The sequence below is a fragment of the Pinus tabuliformis genome, chromosome 1_1 (assembly GCF_031772625.1).
Source record: "Pinus tabuliformis cultivar Carrire ecotype Pingquan chromosome 1_1, CPIR1, whole genome shotgun sequence".
Lineage (NCBI taxonomy): Eukaryota > Viridiplantae > Streptophyta > Pinopsida > Pinales > Pinaceae > Pinus > Pinus tabuliformis.
In genome coordinates this window covers 291,614,339-291,635,493 of record NC_142297.1, presented here as the reverse complement: position 1 = coordinate 291,635,493, position 21,155 = coordinate 291,614,339, and the positions used below count along the sequence as shown (strand labels likewise).

At 38.3% G+C, this 21,155-nt stretch overlaps 1 protein-coding gene across 2 annotated transcripts in view; it reads left to right on the top strand.

Annotated features, from left to right (window-relative positions):
* LOC149212695 (uncharacterized) overlaps positions 1–21,155 on the top strand; it is a 132,000-nt gene that overhangs the window by 84,989 nt on the left and 25,856 nt on the right. The window lies entirely within an intron of this gene.

Here is a 21,155-nt window from a genome sequence, read left to right as displayed (position 1 = left end):
TTATGTAAATTTGGGTAAAAATATAACTAGTTAGTTTTATACCGAAATAGCAGTTATGTAAGAGAGGGGACTTGTATAAAACTAGTGAATGCCCGAGAAATGTAATAGTGGAGAATCATTGTTGAATTAATAGAGATTCCAATCCCTTGCCCCGTGGATGTTTCCTTGACAGGGTGTCAAGGTTTTACCACGTAAATCCTGTGTGTTTATTTGTATGTTTGGTTTCAGTTTTCCAATTAGTTATGAACCTTTCTTGGTCAATGTATAACTGAATGTTTATTATCTTTCTTCATTTACCCTATTCGAACTACAAATGGTATCAGAGCCGGTGAATTGAGTCTGGAGTCCAGGAGTGCTGTCGAGAGGCTGCATGAAAGGGAGGAAGTCGAGAAAATTGTGCCAAACCCTGTATTCTCAGCGTGGACGCTGTGTGTCTCTGCGTTCAGTGTGAACGCTGCATTCTCATCATGAAGGCTGTGTGTCTTTGCGTGAAGGCAAGTAGATCTGTGTGCCCAGCCAGTTCTACGCTGCTAGACCTGCGTGAGGGAGAGAACTCATTATCTGAGCGTGAGTCTGCTTGTGTAATGTGACAGAGTGAGACAGCACGCAGAGGTCAGAGCGTGAGAGGCTTGAGGCTTGTCTTCTCTGCGTTTGAGGAGGAGGCCATCTGCGTCCATCTGCGTTTGAAGAGGAGTACGCTTCTGCGTGAGGAGGCTATCTGTTCTGCGTGAAGTGTTGCATGAGCAGAGCGTAAAGAGGAAGCAACACTGCATATGCCCTCTGCCCTATGCGTATGTTCTGAAAAATCGCGTTGACTGGCGAGGAACCTACGTATGAATTGCTGCAACTGCAAACCCATTTTCTGCACGTGAAGGGACCTGCGTGGAATCCCGTTGCTTGTCGAGCAGAACGTGAAGGGAGCCGTTGCCCAGTCTTCGCTGCAGAGAAAGAAAGAGCCGTTGGACCAAGCTGCATACTTGTTGCTGGCCACCTGCGTGTGATCATCTTAGAAGGTTCGTTGGAGTGAAAGATAGAGCCGTTGGACCAGGTTGCATACTTGTTGCTGGCCACCTGCGTGTGATCATCTTGGAAGGCCAGGTAATTTTTTATTTTTTATTTTTATTTTTTATTTTTTATTTTTTTAAATTTGTGAAGAAATTTAGGGTGTGTTGAAAGATTTCTTTGAAGTAAAAAAATAAAATCTTTGAAGGGTTTGTTGAAAGATTTCTGTGAAGTGAAGAACAAAGTGTTTTTTTCTTTTTTTTCTTTTTAAGATTTCATTTAAATTGAAGAAAAATAAATCCAAGGGTTTCTTCCATTAAATTGATGAAAAAGAAAACAAAAGATTTGAAATAAAAATTTGTTGAATTGGTTCACCAAAAGATTTTTTTTGAAAGGAAATATAAACCCTAGTTGAAGAAAAAAACTTTATTGGAGAAATAAGGAAATATGAACCCTTTCTGAAAACACTGGAACTCTAGGAGAAGAACAAAATGGCGAAAATGTTGAATGCGAAATTCGAGGTGGAGAAATTCACTGGAAAGAGAAATTTTGCTCTTTGGAAACTGAAGGTTAGGGATCTGCTTGTGCAACAAGGGTTGCACAAGGCATTGTATGGGGCAACTAAGAAACCTGCAACCATGACTACTTCAGACTAGGAGGACTTGGATGACCGAGCTCTCAGTACCATCCGGTTATGCCTAGTGGATGAAGTTCTCTTCAATATTGTTGAAGAGACTACAGCTTCAAGATTGTGGGAAAAACTGGAAAAAATCTATATGACAAAGTCATTAACCAACATAATTTATCTGAAAAGACAGTTGTACAGTCTTCGAATGAAAGAAGGTTCAAAAGTTGTAGAACATTTGAATGTTTTTAATACACTTATATGTCAATTAACAGATATGGAAGTTAAAATTCAGGGAGAAGATAAAGTCATAACCTTGCTATGTTCTCTGCCCGAATCATGGGATCACTTCGTAACTTCAATCAGCTTAAGCATTGCTGATTCTTTGAAGTTTGAATCAGTCGTGGGTGCTCTCGTCTGAAGAAACAGCTGCATCAGAAACCATAGTAGCAAGAGGACGCTTAAAGGAAAGAGGAGACAAACAAAGGGGGTCTTCCAGATCTAAATCGAAGGGAAAGAAGTGTAAGACAAAATGTTGGCACTGCAATAAAATTGGACGCTTGAAGAAAGACTGTTGGAAACGAAAAGAATCCGATAAACCGACGAAGGAAGCGAATTAGGTCGATTCAGGTATGATAGACGAAGTTTTATCTGTTGAAGAATTATGTATGATAGATGAAACTTCACCTGAATGTAATGTCTCTCAGGGTTTAGAAAGCTGGCTATTAGACTCTGGTGCTTCTCATCACATGTGCCCACATAGAAATTGGTTTACTTCATATGAAAATGTAAACGGTAGTTCTGTGTTTATGGGTAATAATGTGTCATGTCAGATTGTTGGGATGGGGAATATCAGGATTAACCTTGCTATGTTCTCTGCCCGAATCATGGGATCACTTCGTAACTTCAATTAGCTTAAGCACTGCTGATTCTTTGAAGTTTGAATCAGTCGTGGGTGCTCTCTTGTCTGAAGAAGTATGAAGGAAATCCAATACTAAAATAGCTGCATCAGAAAACATGGTAGCAAGAGGACGCTTAAAGGAAAGAGGAGACAAACCAAGGGGGTCTTCCAGATCTAAATCGAAGGGAAAGAAGTGTAAGGCAAAATGTTGGCATTGCAATAAAATTGGACACTTGAAGAAAGATTGTTGGAAACGAAAAGAATCTGATAACCCGAAGAAGGAAGCGAATCAGGTCGATTCAGGTCTGACATACGAAGTTTTATCTGTTGAAGAATTATGTATGATAAATGAAACTTCATCTGAATGTAATGTCTCTCAAGGTTTAGAAAGCTCGCTGTTAGAATCTGGTGCTTCTCATCACATGTGCCCACATAGAAATTGGTTTACTTCGTATGAAAATGTAAATGCTAGTTTTGTGTTTATGGGTAATAATGTGTCATGTCAGACTGTTGGGATGGGGAATATCAGGATTAAGATGTATGATAACACAGTTAGAACATTAACTAGTTTTATACATGTACCTAATTTGAAGAAAAATTTGATTTCTTTGGGAGTGTTGGATTCAGATGGTTATAAGTTTACAGGTCAGGATGGCGTCTTGAAAGTCTTTAAAGGAGCCCTAGTGGTTATGAAAGCAGAAAAGGTCGGAAATCTTTATAGGTTAAAAGGAAGTACTTAGCTCAGTGAAGCAGCGATTGCGTCAGAAAAGGAAGAAGCAGGTACTCGTCTATGGCATCAGCAATTAGGTCATATGAGCGAGAAAGGTCTTCAGATACTGATGAAACGTAAATCTCTTCCCGATCTGAAGACTGAAATCCTTGAAGTTAGATTTATGTAAACATTGTGTGTATGGAAAACAACGTAAACAGAGATTTAAAGTTGGAAATCATAATGGTAAAGATATTTTAGACTATATTCATTCTGATCTGTGGGGACCATCCCTTGTTGTGTCATATGGAGGTGCTCTATATTTTTTTAACTTTTATTGATGATTTCTCCCGTAAATTTTGGGTCTTTATGCTAAAAAAGAAAGCTGATGTATTCAATGTCTTTAAACAATTTAAAGCAATGGTAGAGAAAAGAACAGACAAATCTATTAAATGTTTAAGAACTGACAATGGTGGTGAGTCACTTCAATTGAATTTGAACAATACTGTAAGGATGAGGGAATTATTAGACACAAAACTATTGTTTATACTCCTCAACAAAATGGTGTTGTTGAGTGTATGAATCAGACTCTTATGGAAAGAGCCAGAAGCATGATCAACAATGCTAACTTGCAAAAGGAGTTGTGGGCAAAAGCAGTATCTACTGCTTGTTATTTAGTTAACAGATCACCTTCAATAGCAATTAATTGTAAAATTTCTGAAGAAGTTTGGACAGGTCAGTCTTGTGATTATTCACATTTGAGGATATTTCGCTGTGATGCTTATTCTCTCATTCCTAAAAATCAGCATTCAAAATTAGTTCCAAAATTGAAATGTTATGTCTTTGTTGGGTATGACTATGCAGTGAAAGGATACATGTTGTGGGATCCTACATTGCGGAAGATAGTCATTAGTAGAAATGTAACATTTGATGAATCTTCTATTTTAAAATCAAATGTTGAAAGAATTGAACAGGAATAGGTATTGCCAAATCAACGAGTTCAGTTGGAGGCTAGACCTTTCGGTGATAGTCAAGAGGAAGGAGAGACTTATGGAGAAAAAGGTGTTGAAGACACAAAGGAAGTCGTTGAAGCTTCTGAACCAGATCAAGTTTCTGAACCAATTCAGCAACCAGTCGCTCTAAGAAGGTCTACAAGGGAAAGAAAAACTCCCAAGAGGTATGAAGATTCTACTTCATCTTTTGCTTTGATTACTGAAGATGGTGAACCTTCTTGTTACCAGGAAGCTATAGATGATACAGATAGCGAAAAATGGAAAACGGCTATGGAAGAAGAAATGGATTCCTTAGTCAAAGAACAATACCTGGGATCTTGTAGAGCTTCCTGAAGGGAGAAGTGTTGTTGGATGCAAGTGGGTCTTCAAACTGAAACGGAAAGTTGATGGAAGTATCGAAAGGTATAAGGCGAGACTGGTAGCAAAAGGGTATTCTCAGGTTGAAGGTATAGACTTTCATGAGATTTTTTCTCTAGTTGTAAAACTTGTTTCTATTCGTACTGTGTTGGCACTAACTGCGTTACTTAATCTTGAGTTAGAACAGTTAGATGTTAAAACAACATTTCTACATGGTGATTTGAATGAAGAGATATATATGGAACAACTAGAAGGTTTTGTACAAGGTCGTAGCAGAAGATTAGTTTGCAAGCTCAGTAAATCATTGTATGGTTTGAGGCAGTCTCCTAGACAATGGTACAAGAAGTTTGATTCCTTCATGTTGAGGCAGAACTTTATAAGAAGTGAGTATGATCATTGTGTATACTTTAAAATTTTCAATGGCATATTCATTATCTTAGCTTTGTATGTTGACGATATGCTTATTGCAAGCAAAAGCATGGAAGAGATCAACAGGTTAAAGGCTCAGCTCTCTAGGACGTTTGATATGAAGGATCTTGGAGCAACAAAACATATCTTGGGCATGGAGATACACAGAGACAGGAAAAATGGTAAGCTTTGGTTATCACAGTAGAAGTATGTGGAGAAAGTACTTGAAAAGTTCTCTATGAACAATGTGAAACCTGTTAATGTTCCACTAGCTTCCCATTTTAAGCTTTCTTCGGTTTTGAGTCCTAGAACTGATGAAGAAAAACAATATATGTCTCATGTACCATATGCAAATGCTGTAGGCAACTTAATGTATGCGATGGTATCTACAAGACCTGACATTTCACATGCAGTTGGAGTTGTCAGTAGGTTCATGGAAAATCCAGGTAAAGAACATTGGCAAGCAGTGAAATGGGTGCTTCGATATCTAAGAGGCACAAGTGACCATTGCATCGTCTTTAATGGTAGTGAAGGATCAGTCTGTGGATATGTAGATGCTGACTATGCAGATGATTTGGACAAAAGTATATCTACTACAGGTTATGTCTTTACTCTAGTAGGTGGAGCAATTAGTTGGATGTGAAAGCTTCAAGAAACAATTGCGTTGTCCACTACTGAGGCAAAATATATAGCTGCTTCACATGCCAGTAAAGAAGAAATCTGGTTAAAGGGTCTCCTCGATGAGATTGGAAGGACACAGGAGAAAGTGAATGTACTTTGTGACAGTCAAAGTGCTATTCACTTGGCTACAAATCCTGCTTATCACAGCAGAACCAATCACATTGATGTAAGGTATCATTTCCCGAGACATGTGATTGATGGCGGAAAAGTAGCGCTTCAAAATGTCCATACGCGAGAGAATTGTACAGACATATTCACAAAGCCAGTTACAGTAGAGAAGCTGTGATGGTGTTTAGCTTCTCTTGGCTTGCAGAAAAGATGATGAATGGGCATGGGCAAGGGATTAAGAAAATTGTTGTCAAGGTGGAGTTTGTTGGAAGTTTGACAACGAATTATGTAAATTTGGGTAAAAATGTAACTAGTTAGTTTTATACTGAAATAACAGTTATGTAAAGGAGGAGGCTTGTATAAAACTAGTGAATGCCCGAGAAATGTAATTGTGGAGAATCATTGTTGAATTAATAGAGATTCCAATCCCTTGTCCCGTGGATGTTTCCTTGACACCCTGTCAAGGTTTTACCACGTAAATCCTGTGTGTTTATTTGTGTGTTTGGTTTCAGTTTTCCAGTTAGTTATGAACCTTTCTTGGTCAATGTATAACTGAATGTTTACTATCTTTCTTCATTTACCCTATTCGAACTACATATTCAATATAAGTTAACGAGGACTTGCATCTGGTCCCATATGCTTGAAATGGCCTGCCGGCATGGGTGAGGCAGTCCATGAGCCGCAACACAACTTTGGGGGTATTGAATCATGTTGGGGACAATATCACCAATTTTGTGCTTAATCATCAAACCAAGGGCCATTTATTAATATTTCAGGATCTCCATTTATCCTGTTCTAAGGCAGATTCTCTTTAAACCTATTTAGATAGTGCACTTAAGTAGGGCTTGCAGTCTTTTTGATCCAAATGCATCTAATAATGCATGTACTTTGGGTTCTGTTAGTTAGAAACAATGTGCATTGAGGGCACTACCTCCCAATAGGCCTTGTTTCAACATTTCTCGATGATTGCACAACAAACATGTATGGTATTGGGGACCTTTGGTTCATATGATATCATTTTCTTTCACCCCCTATTTTAGGCCTTGTGCTACTCCATCTTTAGGAGCATATAGTTGGCTTGGATCGCTGTCATAGTTTTGGTTTGATGGACTTGGGAGGCTAGTAGGATAGGTTAGAATTTAATGTGGCACTTTATGTGAAAATTCTTTGATTGCATTTATTGGATATTATTCACCTAATTAACTAATAATTCACAATTGCAATTTTCACCAAAAAATACGTCACGGAAAAATAAAATTAGGGATTGAGAAATAGATGCACATACACAATAAAGATCGACACAATAATTTTTGATATAATGTCCCCAAAAAAAACCCTGAAGGGAAAATCGATGCAACAAATGAAGGTTTATTTTATTATGCAACAATTTGGAAATTATTACAATTGAATGCCCAAAGGGCTATCCTTTGGAAAATATCTAGGAGATTTTTTCTCCTTTCTGCAATTAATCTGGCCTCCCTCTGGCCTGCTCGAACCCTCTCATTAGCAACTCGGTTTGCATGGAATTCACACTGTCTGACCTGGGAAATTCATATGGCTTGCTAGCTGTCTCTTGGTGAGCCATCTTGCCTCGCTTTGCCTCTGGAAAAATTTGCTTTGCCTTTTGGATGATCTTTCCAGCCTCCGACAATTGAAACGACCTCTCTCTGACAACTCACAATAGGGTTTCTAGCTACTTGCACTAGCTATTCAACCTATTTGTAGAATAATTTTGGCCTCCCAATCTGCCTCTCTAGCACTGGAAAATTGTTGGGAAACTCGCTGGAAATCTCCTTTACTGCTCCCTTAATCACTGATGCTCTCCTCTGGCTTGAACTCTCTTCCTTGCTGAATCATGGCAACTAGATAGCTCAATATGCCAAGGAAAATCACTCCCCTCTTTGTATCTCTCTCCATCCCATCGACTTGTTCTTATAATCTCCCATTGGACCTTCAACTACCATGATTTGATCCATGCCATTTTCTAGAAGTCGCTAGAGCATAAGTTGACCTCTTTAATTAATTCCCTTTAATTAACTTATTTTCCTAAGTTAGACTTAGGAAATTTTTAAATGATGGCTAATTAATTTAATGAAGTCATTTTGCAAGCTTATCTTGTGAAACCTTTTATGGGTTTTGGAGATCTCATGTCCTTTCACCTCTTAGACATAAATCGAGACTAGAATACTTGTTCGATGCTACCAAAACAACAAAAACTAACACTCCCTCTTAGCGAGGAAGGTGTTCTTTGCACTCCAACATCTCTCCTTTGTAGTTGGACAATGCTGTTGGTGTTTGACATTTGCAACACATTGTCACTGTCTACCAAGCTATTGCACATACTCTGATTCGCTTGCCACGCCTGTAGCTGAACCAATCTACATTTGTGTTGCTGCTGACACTGCATTGTTGCCAACAATGTTTGTTGTTCTCACTCATAGCATTATGAGTTATCAGTTTCCCAAAGTGCAAAAAAACAGTGAGGTTTGAAGCCATTTCCCAAGTCACATAAGTTTTCAAAGCTTAATCAGACCCTCTCCATGTTAGAAAATTGTATATTACGGAGCAATGAAACACATAAAATATTGCAGAAATATAAACACAGAAAATGCAAAAAACAAGAGAGACACAGATATACGTGGTTCACCCAGTTTGGGCTACGTCCACCCCGAACAGCCAGTCCTTCCTTTCTATTATCCAGCAAAATGAAGAGATACAACGTACAGCAAATCCGCTGTAATATCCTCTGTTTTCTCTCACAGTCTCAACTCTCTGTTTCTCGCTCACAGAATACACATCTATCACACAGCCTCAAATACAATGCCCTCATACAAAGAGAGGGGTTGCCTTCTAGGGAAAAAAAACCCTAAACTAAACATAAGTTCTACCGTCAGATCATCCACCTAATGAACGACCCAGATTGACTAGAAATTACTATACTTTTCCAAGACAATTTTACATTTATTTTTGGCGGGGGAGACAAGTCCCCCCCCGCACCCCCCCGCGTGGAGGGGTGTACAAAACTTCCTGGGGTATACATCCGACTGAAACAAAGACCTCTGAACAATCATGCTCCACACACAACACTCCATTGCATAGTTCTTAGAACAAACTTTTCAACAGTATATGGAAGTCCAAAAATGGACTCATAGATCAGAATTTAGAGTAGATTGAAGGGACCCTTTGAAAACCATAAAACAAAGAGAAAATGACTAAGGTTCAGGCTCATCGCAAATCACAATTGAGGCTTTTTTGAAAAAGTAGCAGGGGAAGACAGTGAAATCTGCGATCAACCGATCGCCAATATTGCAAATTGGCCATTGGCGGGTCCAAGGCATGACATATCGGCTTATTGGTGATCAAAGGTCTCGTATGTCGGACTTCCTGCATAACGGATGTCTGGAAGTGATATAGCAAATTCACAGTGAAAGGCCAACGTACAGTGCAAAGGACAATAGTTTCTAGCGGTCGCCTTTGGTATCTCCCTTCGACACCTACAATCGTTGATTTGCAAGATTGGGCCCACCCAGGTTATTGCAATTGGAGTATAGGAGAGGGCCTTCCTGCAGTTCTAATGACATTCTGTAGCCAATTAGACAGACACTTCTGATCATACAATTGAAGGAATGATTGACTCCCTCCACTCCAAAGTATCCGAAGACCTCATAAAAGGCAACCAAAGGTTAGCAAGAAAATAATTCAAAGGTATGCACTTCTTTAATTTAATAATAGGTATCAAAAAATTACATATATGAATTATAAGACATAGTACCACCGAAAAAAAATCAAAATCATTATTGCAAATAGTTTATCGTGTCATGTCAAATCATGCATAATTCACCATTCTCTCCCCGTCATCATAACTCATTCCGATCCATTGAATTGGCTGTCCAAAACATAAACATGAATGATCTTAACGGTTAGATTCTACCTCATTCTCTTATACCCTCACTACCTACGCTCTCATTATTCCATCACTCACACTCTCGACCTTTCCACTCTAAAAACCATACCAAGCCATCCTACCCTGTCAAACAAAACAGTTTTTGAAACGAAGCTTCTCGGCCATGGGAGTGATAGTCAAAATAGAGTCGACAGGGAAGAAATTTTTGGAGGGGTATCCAAAATCAAAAGAATTATTGCAAAAATTGCAGTGGCTAGAATTTGTAGAGAAATTCGATGGCCTTCCATAAAGAATCGCCAGGGCTTTTGATGGAGTCGAAGCGGAGTTAGGAGACATTAAATTCACAGTGACAGGGTCATTTATAGATGAAGCCACGGATTGTCGCGGATTGGACAGAAATGGTACAAGAATAGAGGTATTGAAAAAGAAGATTGGAAGGTTTTCCTGAAGAAACCAAGCATAGACACCACCATTTTCAAAAAGGGCATCCCAAGCACGACATTTAAAAGTAAGTGGAGGAACCTACTTCTAATAATCCAAAAATTTGTTACATGCGAAGGAAGGTTTGGATGGATTTTTTTCTATCATATTCAACTGCTAATGAATTTTCTTGAAGAAAATGAGATAAATCTTCCATATTTCTTGTTGAATAGTCTTAGAAAGATGCCAGGGAATGTTCAGAGGAGAATTCAATTTATAGATAATACAATGTATCACCATGGTCTAGTAAAAATACTTGTTGAATCTCATCTCCAAAACATAGGTGATAATTGGGAAAGCCTTTTAGTAAGAAATCACTTTCAGGAAGAAACTCATGGGTAGCCAAATAGAAGCAGACCTAAGAGGGGAAGGAAAAGAAAATTTGATAGGACACAGGAACAAGAACCATAGCAGTCGCAGAAACTGTCAGAGGATGACATTCCTCTTGCGGAAGTTTTATATAAAATAAACAAAAGAAATGTTATAAGAAAGAAAACGAGTAAAGAGACAGATTTCACCGCAAGCAGAGAAGCCTAAAACAGAAAGGAAGAAAAATCAAAAGACCCCTGTCATAGGATTAAGGAGTACTAGACTTAACTAAGCAAAAGAATTACCCTCGAAGAGCACAAATCTTATCAATATATAAATAGAAAAAAACTCAGAGGCAGAAGAAGAAGATTCAGGAACTCCTCCAAGAGCTTCATCACCAAGTGTCACCTCGCTTCCTCAGAGTCCAAGACGAAGAACGCCAAAAATTGATCTGGTATAGCAAGAGACCTATGATTATATTGAATCCCTGGAGGAAAGGGACACAACAAGAACATCAATTCCAATTCAAGAGGAAGAAGAAGTTCAGTTTAATGAACCACAAGAACCTCCAGTAGTCAATATATTGAAATAGGAAATCTTCGAATTGGATACATTAAACAGGTTGATTCAGGTGGATGTTGATGGCCACCCACATATCCCACTTGGACCCCCACAACTGTCTCTTTTAGTTTTTTAGTTTCCTTGATTCTAGCACAATTTACTATTTTTGGTAGTTTTTCGGGTTCTGAACTTTTGGATATGTTTTGAGGCCCTAAACGACGTTTTTTGGGAAAACCGGGAGGAACATTGATCATCTACCAATGTTGCTCACTCAAAAGTTGTAGTCTTCAGATAGATCTTTCTAACGAGGTATTGTGTACGTCAAACGAAGATCGTATGCCAATGTTATGACCCCGAGAAGTTGATGTACCAATTTACCTAAACGAGGCCCATAGTTTGGTGCTTTATCTCCCAAGGTTAGGTTTTTGGATGTTGAAGGTTTTCCATTGTTTCTCAACAATAAATAAGCCTTCAAGCCTCATTGTAACACAATTCAGAGGCCTGTAGGTGCCACATATCTTCTTAGAGATAAACTACCATCGCCCGAGCTAGTTTATTTCCATTTTTGTTTATAAGCATATTTCAATATTTTACATTAATGAAGTGAAGTATTATTTTTGTTGCATCTCTGTATTTATGGTTATCTCTGTAATTTGTTGCGTTCTTGTTTAAATCCGGATCAGGGGTATTAGAGCGGTCTGCTATTTCTTTGTTTTTCTTTGCATGTCCCCAACGAGGTTGGAATATAAGGAGTTAGGGCTTGAACTGGTCCAACTTTTGCAAGACCAGTTTTGCAAATCCTGACGGCCTCCCTTGGCGGAAGACAAGAAAGACGAGGAGTCAGGAGATCCTATCAAAATCTTGCTCGAAGAATCTCTCGAGTGACAAATAAACGCGATGATGGACAACTTTGCCCAGATCCTTTCGCTGCTACCTAGGGGCAACACATCTAGTAGCTACTTTGGAAACACCACACCCTTTAAGGTACAAGTTAACTTTGAAATCTCCATATTCTAGGGTTAGATAGATGCAGATGTCGTAAATAAATGGATAAATCTGCTAGAAGGGTATTTTTCTGTTCATGATTTTTCCAGCGAGCAAAAGATCACTTTGGCACTTCTCAAAGCAGCCTCCCACTTCAAGAACTGGTGGGAAACCTACTGCGAGCAGAAGGATGAAAGTACGAACTCATTGTTTTCAGCCGCACCCACTTGGAATTCATTTCGGGATGCCATCAAGGAGAAATACTACCCTGTCGGAAGCTATGATGATAAATACATAACGTGGACCACATTGCAGCAAGGGAGGGACCAAGGCGTGTCAGAGTTTACCAATATTTTCCATACCCTTTGCACAAAGTTGGGTATCAAGGATTCTGAGCGACATTTGGTACTCAAATACCACCACTGCCTACATAGGTACATCTAGGACGAGATGGAGTTTCTGGGCATCTCCTCGCTCGGCATGATGTACCGATACCCTGTCAAGATCTAACAGAAGTTTACACAGAAGAAGTGAGACTTCGGATCTGCAAATCCGAAGCAAGGGAAAGGCTTCCCCAAACCGCAGAACTAAGGACAAAGCCAAGATGGTGTGACCCAAGACAACCCGTTGAAGCCACAAGAAAATAACAACACCACGAAGTCAAAGAAGGACACAGGAAAGTGGTGTGAGTTCCATAAGAACCCCACTCATAACACAAGTGAGTGTTGAACCAAGTAGTGGTTGGTGGCCGAGTTGAAGGCTTTAGAATCAGATGCATGTTTCGACCCTGAGTGATAAACCGACAAGAGGAATGACAAAGGGAAGCAGATCATTGATGCGGAGCCCAGTGTCACTATTTCCAAAGCCAAGATCCAAAAGAATGAGCTCGAAGATCTAGAGGAGGGGGAGCGTCTTTTCTACTCACAAATGTGCATGAAGGGTCCGCCGCTACAATTCATTATCGACAGTGGCAGCGAAAAGAATCTCATTTCAGCAGAATTCGTAAAGCGGCTGGGCCTACTAATCACACCACACTCGTAGCCGTACAGCGCCGGGTGGCTTCACCAAGGATGAGATCTATAAGTCGCCAGTAGTGTTGCCTTCTCTACAACATCAAGCCCTTCACAGATGAGGTATTGTGTGATGTTGCCCCTCTTGATGTTTGTGATGTATTATTAGGCCAACCATACTTGTGGAAGCGACATTCTGTGTATGAGTCAAGGCCTCGTGTCGTTATTATTTCTTTGGGCAATACATTATACAGGATACCAGAGGTAGCCCCACCTACTGTCACCTTTTTGATCTCTGCTAAGAAATGCAGTAAGATCATCTCCCAGACTAGGAAATTCATTTTCTTTCTGGTTCGCTCTCAAAGTAAGGGGAAGATTCTAGCCACATCCATGGCCCCCGGGAAGGGCTCCTCCACGCAATAGAAGTAGGGGGATATGGTCATGAAGGAATACAGGGACATCTTCTCGTCACCCATAGGGGTATTGTTGCACTGTCAGGTCAAACATTCATTCGAGCCGACTCCCGGAGCATCTCTAGCCAACGGGTTGATATATCACCACTGTAGTATGGAAAATGCTAAGTATAGACAGCGAAATGATCAACACCAAGTACCACACAAGTTTAAGGTGGACCACCAATTCTGGTTGCATCTGCAAAAATAACGCCTTACAAAAGCCCATCGGCAGCTCAGACCATTCCTTGTCTTGCACTGAGTCTTCAATGTGGAATACCCTTGACCATGCTTCCCACCATTACTGGACACATTAGAGATTGCAGAACAGCTCACCAGGGACCAAGTTCAATAGAAATTTCCCTATTTCATGGAAGCACTCAACACAATGGGGACCATTGCTTCTTAAGGGGGGAGGAATGATCTAGGTGGATGTTGGTGGCCACCCACCTATCCCATTTGGACCCCCACAACTGTCTCCTTTAGTTTTTCAGTTTTCTTAATTGTAGCACAATTTACTATTTCTGGCAGTTTTTCGGGTCCTGAACTTCCAAAGCCATTTTGAGGCCCTAACCGATGTTGTTTGGGAAAACTAGGAGCAATAACGATCATGGACCAATGTTTCTCACTCAAAAGTTGTAGTCCTCGGATAAATCTTTCTAACGAGGTATTGTGCTTGTGAAATGGATATCGTATGCCAAAGTTACAACCCCGGGAAGATGATGTACCAATTTACCTAAACGGGGCCCATAGTTTGGCACTTCATCTCTTAGGGTTATGTTTTTTGATGTTTAGGGTTTTACATTGTTTCTTAACAATAAATAGGCCTTCGAGCTTCATTGTAACACAGTTCAGAGGCATTTAGCTGACACATCCTTCTCAAAGATAAGCTACCATCGCCCGAGCTAGTTTATTTCCATTTCTATTTGTAAACATATTTCAGTATTTTACATTAATGAAATGAAGTATTATTTCTGTTGCATCTCTGTATTAATGGAAATCTCTGTAATTTGTTGCTTTCTTGTTTAAATCCGATCATAGGTACATTAAAAATGAAAATGAAGCCTTGAAAGCACAAAATGAAATCCAAATAGCTAAGAGTGACAACTTCCTCTTACATCTAAGTCTGTGGTTTAATAAGAACAAGAAATTGAAGAAGAAAAACAAGGCTTTATAGAGACAGGTTATAAACTTGAAATACAATATCCTCATGAGGAAACCAAGGATGGCAATGACTAGAAAGAAAGTGAAAAGGATGAAGTTAGATGTATTGGCAGAAGTGTCCAAGCAAATGCAATAGTTCAATAAAGATATCAATTTTGCATTTTGTGTGAGGACATGCAATATCTTCAATTTGGGGGAATGTAGAGTTCCATAATTGTTTTGTTTTGACACCCTTTTTCCTCCATTTTTGTCTTTTTCATAATCACTATCAACTCAATAAAAGCAGTAAATCATAGATTTTGATGAGGTAAAAACTCTTACATGTCTTATTTTCATATTCATTAATGCGCCTTATTGTTATATTAAGGATTGCACTAGCTACGAAATTAACATGATTCTGCAATGATTTTATAAATCTACAACTACCTCCATGGTTTGTTGGGTTCTGGTGCGCCAATGAAGCAAATAAGCGCATGGGAAATTGAGTAACGATCCCCTCATGGATCTCTTCCTATTCACTGAAGTCAATTCACTGAAGGAATCACACAATGGCGCAGTCAAAGGAATTGGTCAAACACATAGTAGTAGAAGTCTGAATACATCACGTTTCTTTGATTTTCTTTCCAAATAGAAAATCGACAAGATAATGCTTTTTCTGTTTAGTTTCAAATTTGAATAAGGATTGATTAACATGCCTGTAGCCGTAGAAGTCTCAAACTGTTGAGCACGCATTTTATATATAAGTATGTGTCCTCTGTAAATGGGAGGGAGGAAGTAATAGTTAACTGCTTAAGAATTGTGAAATAGACCTTTGTTCTCGTATTGAATTGAAGTTACCTTTTTGTGATTTGATGCGTATGTGAGTGTGATTTACACCTATTGGATGCGGAGGGCCCCTACACACAGTCAAGTTTTTAGTTTGTTTCAATTCATTGCTTTATGTTGTTTTCATTTAACCGCTTTCTATCATCGCATTATCATTGCATTCTAGTTTAGTTTCCTTACTTCGTTGTTTTCATTATTTCGCTATAACTCAGTTATTTTGTTTATTGTTTCGTTATTTTGTTCTTTCATTATGCTTACATTCGTTTAATGGTTTAATTCTTCAACATTTTTCGCTTAATTATAGTCAGTGTTTTTATGCTTGTAGAGTTAGAACTTGTGTCTATTCTGTAGTTAGCAATTAGAAGATTACTTTCATGCTCTTTAGAATCAGAATTTGTATATATTTTGAAGACAAGCTTTTGAAGGATTGTTAGAATAATTAGAACTTCAATACTCTGTTTTATAGCAACAATGTGTTTAGGTAGGTTCATAATTTTAGGATGATTAATATATGATATTTTAGGATGATATTCAACATGGATATGACCTGGTAGATTAATCTAACAGTAGCTTAACTTCCACTTATTAATTTGTACAAATCTAACTCTAATCTAATAGAAATCTAAATAACAACGGAATTCGCAAAACAAACATAACCATCATCTTACAAACTAAAGGAAAGGCTTTTAGCATATATAGTGCACTGCACTTCATAAGTTTACCAACTTCGGTCAATAATTTATGCTTGCAAATTAAGTACATTAAATTGACCACACACTTACCACATTATATGTGGATATAATGATGTAATTATCAAAAGGAAACGACAAAGTGTAATGTGTGGAAGTCCAAGAGTCATATATGGACAAAAGTATCTTTAGAAAAGTCCAAAGTCATATAGAAGTTCAAAGGTCACATTAGAAGTCTAAGAGTCACGAGGGACGCTGAAGATTCATGGGGATATGAAAGGTCATTTCCCTTGTTATAAATACACCCCCATAACTCAGGCAAAGGACCTTTGGAGGCTTAGCCTTTGGATAGCTATCCTTGGCTTCTCTAGCTTGGCATAGGAGAGAATATCATTCTTCGGAGAAGCAAGAAGTGACTTAATGTTCCACTATTGAAGCTAGAGGTTCGCCATTATTACTGTTTACTTGGATTTTTCACTCACAATTAGAAGCTTGCTAAGCTAACACATTTTCATGCATGTATCCTGAATCTAGTAAGACTATTCTTTGTATGTTTGTGGTATATGTTTTGTTCACATGTACTAAGGAAATTGAACTATTTTAGTGCGGTTGGTACTTATGTTGTTGAATGTGTGTTGTATTTTCTTTACTATTCGTTGTGTCTATGTGAATTACTTCGCTAGATAACTAACAAATCTTTTCTTTCTCTTGTGCATCTCTCTTAGGATGGCACTATTACTTTCCTTCTAAAGGACCACTTTTATTTCCCTCTCGTGAGAGTCTTCGTTTACACATTGCAATTGGTTTTTAATAGTGTAAACTTACTTGTTGATTCCAAAGGTTATGTGCATACTTGCTTATGTGATTCATTGCAGACAAGACAAACCTTAGAGTTATGGTAGCTGGGCCAATACTCTAGATGGGTCTCCTACTCTGATCGGTGTGAGGTATAATTGGGACTTCACATCGAGGAGACCCCCTTGGTTAACGAATATCCAACATTGTCAACAAGTCCTTATCTGTAAATGAGGAATTTCATATTTATGAGATGGGAGAATATGATATTGATTCATTAAGGATGGTAGATATTTCATCATTAATGCACATAGGAGGATGTTATAGATTATTTATGACGAGTTCCCACTATGCTAAAGGATCATAGATATTTCATCATAAATGCACACAATAAGATGTTACAAACTATTTATGGTGAGTTCCCACTATGCTAAGAAATTGATCAAGTCATGATGGAAAAATGTACTTTTTTTCATAAGAAAATCCGAGAAAGATGCCAAGTGAAAGGATGTAAAGGTGTCCTTTGAACAATGCATAAACAAAAAACAATGATATGGTTAAGAGATTTTACTAGTATATAAAGAAGAATTATAGGAGATGAAATACATGTTACCTTGAAGGTAAGTGAACAAAAAATCCAACTACTATTAGTTTCTTCTCTTCAATACATAGTAATGTGTATATGATCCTAATTATAGGAGTAAATGTAGGTGAAGAAGAAGCTATAAGGATTTTTGTAACAATGATTCATAGGATAAAGTATGCCCACGTGGCTTCCTTGTCATTTTAGGACCAAGAAAGGATGAGCATGAATAATTTGCCTTAATGGTAAATATTTAAATGAGATCTTTGTTACGAATTGGTAACATTTTCGTTGAGTGTCCATGGCTTGTTAGATTACTTCTAGCATGGAAGGTTATCCATTAAGTTCCATTTCAAATATATTGATCATTAAGTTAGGCTCAAGGTATATGACACTTGTAAAACCACTTTTAAAATAAAGTATGCATGTAGAATAGTTTGTAATTCCTTTTAATATATGTAGTGCACTAACTTCTTTTATTAGTCCCTGCCATCTGGCAATGACATGGGACTATAGTAATCGAAAAGGGGTTGTTGACATTAATTTTTAGCTGTTTAAGCTAGTTATTATTTCGCGTTGTGGTTAAATATGTATAGTTTTTTATTTCATAGTCTTATTTGGCCTCTTCCCGAGGCCGGAGGTCAAAATCATATGCTATTTTGATTTGTTAACCTTCGCATTTTTGCATTTTCATGGCATTTTCAAAAGCATCAAACTAATGTCAACGTTAGTTGAAGATTGAGAATATATCAAATCATATTATTGATCATTTTTCATGGCATCTACTTCAATTTACGCCTTGTGAATTTTAACTTTCCACCGCCTTGTGAATCTTAGGGCAATCTGGTCTTCTTGTTTTACACCTGGCAACACCTGGTCTACCTGGTCTTCTTGTTTTACACCTGGCAACACCTGGTCAGGCTCCTTCAATATTCAAGTCACCTACTCTTAACCTTTTGTAATTCGGAACTTGGTTCTTCTGTATTTTAGAACTTGGTTCTTATGTGCTATCTTCAGATTCAGAATTCTTTGCAGAATCCTACTTCCTTGCAAAGAAACCTTCCAAGATGAGCTACCAAAACCTACTTCCTTGCAAAGAAACCTGCCAAGATGAGCCAAGGAAACCAAAAGAGAGAGCAAGACCAACAGACTCAAATCAGGAAATGTATGCACTATGACACAACAAAGACACCTCAATGGAGAAACTTGTTACCTTTTCGAATCCGGTTCTGTGGGGCCTTTAATTTATATGTTAGCCATGCAGATCGTTTGAAGAAACAACTGAAATCATTCTCCATTTCCATCTTCAGGCGAAACAAGGCACTAAAATGGCTATTTTATAGGTTTCTACCTCACCTGCTAAGAACCCTCTCTCTATTGACCACTCCTTGAAGTCACCTGCTATCTGCACTTTAAGGATGAAGGGGAGTAGTAATGAAGGGGAAAGGCTCATTCTCTCATAAAGTGAAGCTTTGTGTTATCTAACGAAGGAGGGAGATAAGCATAAACCCTTGGGAAGGTTATACCTGAGCATAGCGAAAGAACGGGGAAGGACCAGCAGTAGGCCCAAAGAATAGATGACCTGTAGATGAATCAATGTCTTGTGTACTCCGAAATGCCCTGCTACCTTGGAGATGTGGGCATCTTGCAGCATTGCTAATCGTCTCTCTTAATGGTTGACCCGGTATCAGTTACATAGAAAACATAGCTAGTAGCATCCCTTCTGGATCGAAAGATTGTTCCGGAGACGTTCCCTATCAGCCAGAGTCAGTAGCTTGAGATTCAGTGGCTTGTTAAAATTCCCTACCCTTTCAATCAATAGTCAACTCTATAGTTAGTCTCCTCACTGGTAGGATCAGAATAGCTAGGTTAGGGTTAAAGTGGACCTTGTCAAGCTAGAGCGCGCCACTTGTGGACCCCACTGATGCAGTATATGTACACAAGCACTTGAAGCTTCCAACAACATATGTTAATCTGAACAAAATTGGTAAGGTGCCAACCAGTTCTCATTTCGGCATTGGTGCTAACCAATTCTCATTTCGGCATTGTTCCAGGATTGTACATAACTGTGTTTGGCATTGTTCTAGGATTGTACATAACTGTGGATGGCAGAGCTCATGCACTTCATAACCGTAGCTTCTCTGCTGGATGCGCAGATAATCATGAAGCAAATAAGCCTCCAGCGTTGAAAGTTGAGATTTAAAATCGTGTTAGAGAATCAAGTGGGCGGTGTTGACCACTGCGTGTCAACTACGCATAGCAGTACACCCCCTTCGTTCGCAAAAGGGATAGCGCTTGATCGAAATGCCTGTGCCATTCAACTATCATCATCAGCCTAATCATATTATTTTGTAAACCCAGTCTGCATGTGTAAATTTGTAAATAATCTTAGCAGATCTATGTCATGTATGTCTTTGCCTAGGTAAACCTAATCTGCTAGTGATAATCTACGTTCCGGAAGGTTTTTTGTCTCACCGACCCATGGTTGATAGAGTTTTCCTTCAGCCTAACCCCAAAGTTGGAATGGACTTTGTCATTAGAATCTTAGGGGATTCCTAGTGTGCTAGGTCGAGTCTATGTAAAAGTAATATTACAAATTGCTTGATTTGCTAGATTATATTTGTGTCGCAGAATTGGGTGGTCTATGAGGGTCTATGTCAAATGGGTTTTCCCCCTTGAGATGTAAAATTGTAAAAGTCATGATGTAAAGTGCCTTGAGGGTTAGGAAATGTTTTATCCCCCCATAAGTCCTAGGTTCTAGGTGATTTTTCCAAAGGCTAAGTTCGAGGGTCCAATAAAAATAATAAAAAAATGATTTTTTTTAATAAATTAAAAAATAAATAAATAAAAATTTAAAAAATAAAATAAAATAATAATAAGTTAAAGTTTTGAGGAAATAAATGTAAAATTTTAATTTTTTAATATATTAAAATGCATTTAAAATTTCGACGGATGAGATTAAAAGAGATTTTGATCCTCATCGACAATGGAGATCATTTTGACATGGATCACTCGAACTAGTCGTTGGGAAATTTTCCTTTAAATAGGGTGTCAGGGGTCATTTGAGATCATTCGATCTGTGAGTCTTGTGCTAAAGAAAGCTCTCTTGTAGTCATTTTTCATATGCAATAAAGAAAGACTTTTGGGTTGAAATCTTGCTGGTGTTACTTTTCTGGAAATGCTGTAAGATGTTTTATTTCTGTGCATGATTTTAATTTCAACCATTGATAATAACTTGATGAAGAGTGATTTTAAACACAAGTATCTTGTTTAGTCACTAGGGTTTGAATGGTGATATAATTTCTGAATATGATGACAGGTATCTCCGTTAGATTTGGATTATAGTATTGTTTTCTCTCTCTTTGTTGATGGTTGAAGTAAGCTGTGCATGAAAATCTAGATTTCCAAGATCAATGGGTGTTTGAGGAAGTTCTCGGCTGAACTAGCCAACTCGTGAGAAACACTTTTTTGAAGAGCCTAGCCAGTTTTGATCTCGGGTTTATCATTTAAATTTCTCTTGTGAATTCATGAAGAGTTTTCGGAAGCATCTCATAGTAAATCTAAAATTCTGAAAATATTTTTGTGGATTATCGAC